The sequence below is a fragment of the Pimephales promelas genome, chromosome 22 (assembly GCF_988280905.1).
Source record: "Pimephales promelas chromosome 22, fPimPro1.hap1.1, whole genome shotgun sequence".
NCBI classification, from domain to species: domain Eukaryota; kingdom Metazoa; phylum Chordata; class Actinopteri; order Cypriniformes; family Leuciscidae; genus Pimephales; species Pimephales promelas.
In genome coordinates, this window is record NC_142790.1 from 21,927,485 (window position 1) to 21,937,670 (window position 10,186).

Here is a 10,186-nt window from a genome sequence, read left to right on the forward strand (position 1 = left end):
ATGTAACCCAATGGCTGGGTTTGTCCATATTTGACCCAAAGTTGGGTTAAAACAACCCAGCAATTTTTAGAATGTTGCTTGCTCAGATTTATCTCTCGCCCAGGTTCAATGCAAGTCGCATTGAACATCTTAGGTCGCACCGTAGTCCTATCAGAAAGACTCATATACCCCTTTATCAACAGCAAACCTGATGCATTATAATTAATATTACTAAAAAGGCCTGCTAAAAGATTAGCTCAACAATCACCAAGAAATGCACCTCTATCTGATGTCTTACTTTTGAACGAAATATGCACATACACTATATTGTGGTTTTATCCCCCAAAATTATAATATGAATATTTTCTTTCCTCAAATGGCTTTAACTAAAATGAACTGCTATTTTAATAGCATTATTTTGGTTTTATTACATAAATAATGTCCTATATTATTAAAAAAATATTAATGAATATAATATTAGTATATATATTTTTCAGTTATTCATAGTCTCTGTTCTTTATGTTTTCAACATTGATTTGGCGTTGGATCATGTGACTGAAGACTGAAGTAATGATGCTGAAAATTCATCTTTGACATCACATAAATAAATTAGGTAAATGTATTTAAAAATAGAATACATTCAATTAGAAAATATATTTTTAACTTAATATTCCACAATAGTTTTGTTTTTACTGTAATTCGGATCAAATAAATGCAGCCTTGGTGAACGGTGTCTGCAGGAAAACAGGTCAGCGTTTAGGAAAGACTATATATTGTTTGTGTGTACATATGGCCATACAGCACAGATCCGTTTTACTGAGGTGCAATCCAGGATACTAATTCTGTAGTCATGCAACATTTACTGAATCCAAGGTCTCATGTGTGTGTGTGTGTGTGTGTGTGTGTGTTTTGAACCCTGATTGGGTTTTAAAGGCTTTTATACTCTTGTCTGTTGCTAGTAGATTTTAATCACAGACTAAAGAGGAGAGAAAACGCGAGAAACGGCGAGAGAGGGAAAAATCAGGCGTGCAGCAACATCAGATAATCTCCTGCTCTCACACAACCTGACGGACCATAACCTCTTCTCATCTAAGATCATACACCGTGGTCTCATTTGCACTTGGTGTGATTGCTTGCTGAATCATAACGTATTACAGAGGAAGTTATTTTTTTACCTTTTTATAATTGCAGAAACAGCCATATGTACCAGCTGAGCACACAATATAAAATCAATATAAACAGGATTATGAGATAGATAATACGTGTTGAGCTGAATTTTCCAAGAAGTAATATATTCAATTGTTATTTCAAGGTGACCTTGGTGATTTTGCAGTCAACTGGCTGGTGAGATTTCTGGCCAAGTCAACCATCAGTTTAGGTGACCTTGTGTACAGCATGGGACATCAGGTGATTCAATCAATTTGCAGGAATTCTATGCGCTGTATGATCTGACTTTCTTCCGGTAAGAAGGTCCATAAGCATTCTAGTGAATTCTGTGATGTGGGAGGGGGAACTGGTTGGTGAGCTGGGCTTTCATTAGTAAAACGGCATAGATGTTTGCCATTCTGCCCTGAGAGCTTATTAGGGGGTTTTACTCCTGAACAGATTAGATTCACTGCACCGTAAGAGAGGGTGGAAACATGCAGACTGTACAAACAAGATGCAAAAAAAAAAAAAAAACTTGGGCAGATGTGCTCTCTGCTGCAATCCAGTAGATGCAAATCCATTCTGTTATTTGTGTGTGTGTGTGTGTGTGTGTGTGAGAGAGAGAGATTTTGAGGTGTGCGCATATTTCTGGGTGCATGGGCTTTTCTGTTTTTAAGCTTGTAGTTCTTTGATTTTGATGTATAAATAACACCTGCATATTAACAGATAGAATGCAACAGAAAAATTATATAAAGCTTATAATCCTATCTTTGGAAAGCTTATAATCAATCCAGTTAACTAATGTATACCGTCCGTCCATCTACTGTATCCATCCAATGAAAGTTCAGAACAGACAGACTGTGGTCATGTATTTTGGATCTAAGAATAAGCTCATGCATGTCTCGATGACATCATCATGTCTTCTCAGTTCCACAGACCTCTGTCCCACTGACCTGTGCTTCTCAGTTAACAGTGGCAGGACAGCCACACAAACATGAGATCTGACCCTCCTATCAGAGCGTCTGAAAAGCCATTCCTCCTTCAAAACACATGATCGCACACAGCAGAGTTTGCAAAGCGCCACAAGATGTGACGACGTTAAAGGAGTAGTTCACTTTTGAAAAATCTTTTGCTGATAATTTACTCACCCCCATGTCATCCAAGATGTCCATGTCTTTCTTTCTTCAGTCGAAAAGAAATGAAGGTTTTTGATGAAAGCATTCCAGGATTTTCTCCATATAATGAACTTCAATGGGAACCAAACGGTTCAAGGTCCAAAAGATAGTTTCAGTGTGAACTGCAAACTGTTCAAAGGGCTTTAAATGATTCCAGACAATGAATAAGGGTCTTATCGAGCGAAACGATCGCTCATTTAATAAATAAATAACAAAGTTTAAGTTATATAAGCTCAAATGCTCGCCTTGCTCTGTTCTGTGACGCACGTTTGTGACTCTCCTGTTCATCAAAATGAACGAATCTTTTTCCGAATCATTCGGTTCATTCAACGAATGAAACGAACGAATTGACTTGTAAAAAAAGATTCGTTCATTTTGATGAACGAGTTCGAACAGGAGAGTCACGAACGTGCACCGCAGAACAGAACAAGGCAAGCATTTGAGCTTATAAAACTTAAACTTTTTTTTTTTTTTTTACACTTGATAAGACCCTTATTCATCATATGGAATCGTTTAAAGCCCTTTTAAAGCCCACAGTTTGCAGTTTGTACTGAAAGTGCAATCAAACAGATCTCATTCCCCATTGACTACCATAGTATGTATTTTTCCTACTATGGAAGTCAATGGGGAATGAGATCTGTTTGATTAAAACATTCTTCCAAATATCTTCCTTTGTGTATAGCAGAACAAATAAACTCATAGAGGTTTGGAACAACATGAGGGTGAGTAAATACTGACAGAATTTTCATTTTTGGGTGAACTAACCCTTTAACAGACTTTTTACTCGCATAGCAAAGACAATTTTGGAACAAATCGCTTACCCTGGCTATAAGAGATAAATGTTCTTAGACTATTGACACTTCTCACTTCTCTCTCAGCAAAACCCTCACCTGGGCTTTGCTGCCCAGGAATCAAGGAATTTAGATGCATCTCACGAACTCACTGCATCCTCCCTGCAGACAGAAGCCTCCCTTTGTTTGTGCTGCCCGTGCGCACGCAAGCCGAGGTTCCCTTCTCTTTCTTGACTCGTCTGTGATCTGAATGCAATTGGATTCTTTAGGGGGAGACAGTGGAGCCCCTTTGCCTTCCATTCAACTCTGTATCTCATTCATAAGAAGCAATACCAGTGACAGAAGCCGAACTACACAGGGGAGGGAGGAATCACCCCAGCTCTCTGCTGCAAAACACCACCAAAACATCAATGAGAGCATACCGGACCCAAGCGTGCACCTGCATACTAAGTGGGATGAAAGCGAAAGCACATAATGTAGTCTCTCTCATCATACAGATAAGTGAGGAAGCATTTGGATGGTATTTTGAGCATATTGAGGGGTGCTCAACACACTGACATACACACACACAAGCAAGTGCTGTGATTTATGCTTTATGAGTGAAGCTTCTCCGGTTTCTTTCTCACTCCCAGCTGCAGGAAGAATGAATGTGGGAAGCTTTGCTGGACACAAGCTAAAGCGATCTGCTTGCTGCGATACATAATATTGCAGCAGGGCATGATTGACAACACTTTTCTTGGCTGGTACAATCAAATCACACACAAAAATTGGATATACTGTATCACAATTGTTACACCATACTCTGTCTTACCAAAAGAAAAAAAAAATTATATTCATAAAGAAATTGTGATTTTTTTTTTTTAAATCAGCTGGTAGCCAAGCATACAAATCAGGTATCAAATATATGCATGCATTGAGTCCAATGTGGGTAAGTGTTAAATGTGCACGAGCCTATGTAGGGCAACACATTAAACATGCACGTGTGGAGAAATATAAAGACACATGTTTCTATGAGCTCATCTCTCCCACCCTCCACGTTCTTCATGGACTTCAGACCACATTACATGCATGTCAGTGCAGACTGAAGGGTGAAAATGACAAAGCTGAGAGTGGCTAACCCGGGCTGCCAAACTAAACACGCATAAGACAGAAACTATTCAATTAAGAGTAGAGAGGCGGTGGCAGTGACTGTCAGTGATTCTACTGCGGTGCCGGTCCATTAAAGGGGAGAGAGTTCCTGTCATTCCCTAACACGGATTTTCAAGCCCAACAGGTTATGCTGTACATAAACTACTGCGCAGTTCATCAATGTGCTTTAGCTCAACACTGGCCCCTATGGGCTGATGAGGATATAGCAACATATATTCACATTTTGTTTTTCCATACGTTTCACCATAAACAAAGCCGCTTTAATATCATTTTTATAAATTTTTTTGCTGTTATACAGTAAATTGCACTAGACATTGATTCATAACTCGAAAAACATGCATACAATTCCCTCTAAATTCTAAATAATAAGCAAAAAAAAGTTACATTTCAAGGCTTCGGTCACTTTTGACCCACAAATGAAGAGGCTCAGGGGGTTAAAGGAGGAAAAGATGTTTTTGGAACATATAAACTTGATTTCTGGAGCCAAAATAGCAAAACGTATTGAGTGAAAATGTTTTGTAAGTGAAAGTGAAAAGCTAATGATTGCTTTCAAACAGGTTTCCTGAAAAGTGAACACTGAGCGGATAGTCACGCTCCCAATCTCACGCCATGGCTCGATATTGGCAGAGAATTTCCTTCAAGTTTACTGATTGGCTAACATGTACCAGCTCATGTAATTTATAGTATTTTTTGCTTTTTATTGAGCTGATGGCTGTCACAGAGAATATGTATGATTTCCCTGGGCAACTGTTTCAGAGATATCTGTCAGGTTGTTTAACGTCCCCCTGTAGTCACTACTTTGAACCTTAAAACGAATCTTTCGTCACCAAAATTACATATTTAAACGTGTTTTCCTCGAAAAAATATTCTTCAAGCAGTAAAATAGCTTGAATGTAACTCATTTAGTAGGCTTTGTGGTTCTATGAATATGCCAATTAGCCCCGCCTCACTCGCTCACACCAGCTCTGAGGTCCACTCATTGACGTGATTGGGTACATGGTAGTTTGTGACGTCAGAATCTCAAACCGCATTTTTGAGACTGTCTTTGGCTCACTGCAGTTTTATGGAGAAAATACTCAGCAATGGTATTGAATGGATTTGTACATGGTTTGTCTTAAAGCACATTAAAAATACCACATAGACATAACGTTCAAAGCTTGGTTTTAAGCTTAAACATAATCGTTTAATGCAGATTATGACAAAATGCCCTGTCTTATACTGACATCTCATGGTTATATATTTGAATTGCATGACCTTGATGTGGTGTGTCTTCTATTGTGCAGTGTCTCTAACAACATAGCCTCTCTAGATTCTGAGAATTTAAATATATTTTCTTATAAATATAAATACACTGCGTTTAACGTCTTGTAAGCAGTAATGATTTCTTAAAGAAATCAAACCATTTTACCATGTGAATGGCAGGCATGTCTCTATTAAAATGAATGTATGGACTTGATATTTAAATGCTTCTCTGAAGGTTTTTGGAAATATCAGAAAGCAGGTAAAAGGTCAACTATCCATACCTGGAACAAAAAAAAACAATTTTCCTTAGAAGGATTCTGCATGTCTGAACAAAACACCACTTCCTTGTTGACTATTCCAGATAATGCACGTGACTCGGAAGCACGAGGAAACCAGATTCACCTTAGGGGAAATGCACTCTCTGCTGTTTTGCCATAGTGCCTTCACTCAAAGTTTGTTATTCCAAGTCATATTTGCTCATACATATGACCTTATTTCTGTTAAAAACAAAAATACATCCCACCCACAGGCTAGGCCTACGCACTTAACTGCAGTGAACAAGGATAAACTCATTATTTATAGGTGTATTTATGTGTGCAGAAACAAAATTACAAGTTTAAACAGGTGCATACGCACATAAATCTGTTCTAATGTTCATGAAAAGTGCCAGGAGGTAGTAATTTAAACAAGCCCACGTCCCTATTTCTCGTGTTCACATGCACAAAGTCGTGCCAGAGCGCATGCGCAGCAAGAAAATAAAGAGTTAATTCACCCAAAAATTTAATTTCTCAAAGTAATTACTCACCCTCATGTTGTTGCAAACCAGTAAGACTTTCGTTCAAAATCTGAGAGCTGTCTCACTCTTCTATGTAGGCTAATTGAAACTTGCGCCCAGAAAGTAATTAAAAATATTGTTAAAATAGTCAAAGTGACTACAGTGGCTCAACCTTAAGTTTATCAAGCGACGAGAGTACTGTTGTGTGCAAGCAAAACAAAAATAATTACTTTATTCAACTATTTGTTTTCTTTTATGTGGGCCTCGAGTGATCATCATCACCGTCGGCCATCTTGTCACAGGCAAGCTTTCTGGCGGGCTCTGTGATACGGTATACCTGATGTAAGATGAGTGACCAGCACGAACACAAATACACATATCTCGTTGAAATCTTGACAGATTTACAAACGGTTTGGTTTCTTACAAACATTATCAATGTAGCTATAAGTCTGGATGATTATTTATTCATACACTTATCATGAGTGTCATAACTACATCTCTGACAATTATAACAAACCAAACCGCTTGAAAATTGGTGGAAAATTAAACAAATTATGGTTATTTAAAAAAGTATGAACACCATGTTACGAGTAAGCGGGCTGCCTGTGACAAGATGGCCGCCGGCCAGCAGCGCGGACGAGACATCTAGCCATTATTATATCTATGCTCACTATCGGCCGATAGTGAGCCTAAGTGCGCTGCGCTGTTACACTACGTGAACTCAATCTGAGGCCCACATTGAAGAAAACGAATAGTTGAATGAAGTTGTTAATTTTGTTTTGTTTGCGCACAAAACCTATCGTCGCTTGATAAACTTAAGGTTGAGCCACTGTAGTCACTTGGACTATTTTAACGATGTTTTTATTTACTTTCTGGGCCTGCATGTTTCAATTACGTAGAAGCCTATGGAGGAGTAAGACAGCTCTCAGATATAATCAAAAGTATCGTAATTTATGTTCTGAAGATGAACGAAAGTCTTGAGGGGTTGGAACAACATGAGGGTGAGTAATTACTGACAGAGTTTTCTTTTTTGTCTGAACTAACCCTTTAAAGTAAGATATTCAACCATTCTAAAAAAACAGTTAAAACTATTTTTGTAGAATACATAGTTGTGTTTTGGATCTCGTATTTGCCTACATTTGCATGTGCAGGTTGCATTTTGCCCTGTCATTATTTTATTTATTGTTTTGAAACTAATACTTTTACAGTCAATTCAGTTTTAACATACATTTTGAAAACAAAATAGTTTAAAAATACTTTGTTCAAAGCCACTAGGACATTATTGTAAATTTGTCTGAATACATTTAATTGCAAACGTGATTTCCGCACGTATTGTAGGCTAGTAAGATTATTAGTGAACTAGACTAGACCCAATATTTATCTTTAAACACAAAGACCTTCTCAATATAGCACAGCGTTACTGCATGTCATTTCTTCTGAGAATTACTTCTTGTCCAGTAAAACAAACATTTATAAGAAAGAACTCATAGCCTTAAAGGTGCCATATGTAATAATTGAGGTAACAATATCCGAAAAATGAGCTACACGCATCAAAAGAATGAGAAGAAATAAGTGCAATGATGTCATTAAAAAACGGACAAGTTATAGAGCTGCCGAGATATTAACCTGAATTAGCATGCTAAATTACTAGCCCCGGCCCGGCAGGTTTCGTAATACCAGTTCCGGCCATGGGAGGCGGTATGCGGACGGGCAACGTTAGCACCAGCCAAACTGCAATACACGAGTGAGTCGCGCTCGCGCCGGCTTGTGTGTGTACTTGAACCTGATGTCAGTCGTGTGGAAATACAGCCCACTACTACATTTCAGTTCAGGGAAGAGTTCAAAAAATGATTGGTAGACATTATGAATGAGGAATACATTTTGGTAAGTTGTGGCATACGGTATCTTTCAACAGAGTTCATGTCCTTTTTCCATTAGCTAGTAGAGACGATCGGTTCACGTGCGCTAGGGATCTGTGGTGTAACATGTACAAGCGCCAAAACGGTATTTATTGTTTGAATTGCGTAATAAAATTGACAGAATCTGAGATCTTAACTAACCTGCTTGCTAAGTGTCAATTGCGTGTGTCTCACGGTGAATTCCGGCGCTAGCTCGATCAACATCAGCGAATGCTGTCTGTCAAATTAATTCACGAACAATAAAAGTGTAATATGAACAAAACGAATACCATAAACTTCAAATAATTGCCCAAGCTTTTATTTTCCCATATCGTCGAAATGCACCAGCTTGTTTTTGAGACAGGCGTCTATGAGGCGGTCTTCATCATTTAGTGTTGAGATGTTGTTCATTGAGTCTCTGATCTCTAAAAATCTCCAAATGCTCCACGTGAAACTGCGGTCTTCCAACCTTTTACTATCATGTCAAATGATTTGAATAATATGCGCGATGGTAGGAGCACAAGTCATTTTCTGGAGGTATACTGCCCTCATCTGTTATGGAATATGGAGTAGGATTTGATTTATTATGTTAGATGGCACCTTTAAGCAGCCAGATTCCATATAGGCATGTTTTGACATTTTCGACAGTTTACAGTTCCTGCCTTGTGGTGTGGTGTATAGTGACATCTGGTACAGTAGCTCCAGTTGGAGAACATTATTGGCAATTGTCTCTGTAATTCAACACTTCCGCTCTTGACTAGAGTGCCGTTTTTTTCAGTTATCCGACTGTTTTTATTCAAAGTGACTTTGACACTGAAAGTGACACTGGAAGGAAACCAGTAAGACTTGAAATACATGATGCAAGACTTTGAGATTTATATGATTTTGAGCTCTTTTCTGGTGCTTTTGGGTCAGTAGTGGTGTACGTCTTGGAGTTCTGTACGTCTTGGGTTTTTCTGAACTTGCCTTCACAGAAATCTTGTTACAGCCGTTGATAGCTTTCTTTTTCTGCCCCGTCCAGGTAGAGTAACCACTGTTCCTTTAAATGTGAACTATGCTTCCAACTTATCTTCCATCTTATTGTATCCTGTTCCTTGTTTGTGATCTACTCTTAACTTTGTGGACAATTCTTTTGACTTCTCCGTATTTCTAACATTCATTCAAAGTAATACTCAACAAACCAAGCCAGTTTAGACATTTCATGTGTTCTAGCTCAAGCACACCTGGTGCAACTAATGAAGCCCTTGATCAGTTGCACTTGAAACAACATCTATAGATTTATGGGGGTGTGAGGGATTCTATTCAAGGGGTTGAATAATTTTGAGACTGTAGAAGTCATTTAAAGTTGCATTTTCAGTTGAATTTGGGGAAACCACTTGAAACATTTGTTGCGTTGGCCTATTTCAACTATTTTTGTTTGATTTGTTCATTGCAAACTACGGAAGCCCTGAACCGCAACCTAAAAAAAAAAAAAGTCAGTAAAAAAAAAAAAAAAAAATCTAGCATTTCGAGATTAAAGTCGAAATGTTTCGAGATTAAAGTCGGAATGTTTCGAGATTAAAGTCGGAATGTTTCGAGATTAAAGTCGAAATGTTTCGAGATTAAAGTCGAAATGTTTCGAGATTAAAGTCGAAACATTGTGCATTCATAACAGTGCGCGTCCACTGGCTCAGAGCGCGCGTGTGAAGTCGAACTGCCATGGATAAACACAAAATAGTAGCTTTTTACTTTTATCTGAATTACTTATCTTACTTTATCGTTATAAAATATAATGCGCCGGAATAGACTTTAGCCTATAGGAAAACCAACACGGAAAACACTTTTCAGACTGGATGGAGAAATCCAGCTTTATGAATGAATGAATGAATGAATGAATGAATAGGGCATTTATAGCGCTTTCATATAGCCTATGCCTACACTCAAAGTGCTTTACAATCATATCAGAGAATCTCTCCTCAACCATAAGTGGTTATTAAATCTTAGGAAATCACAGGATCCGGCCAAATGATTGGATACAGAATGATGCACTTA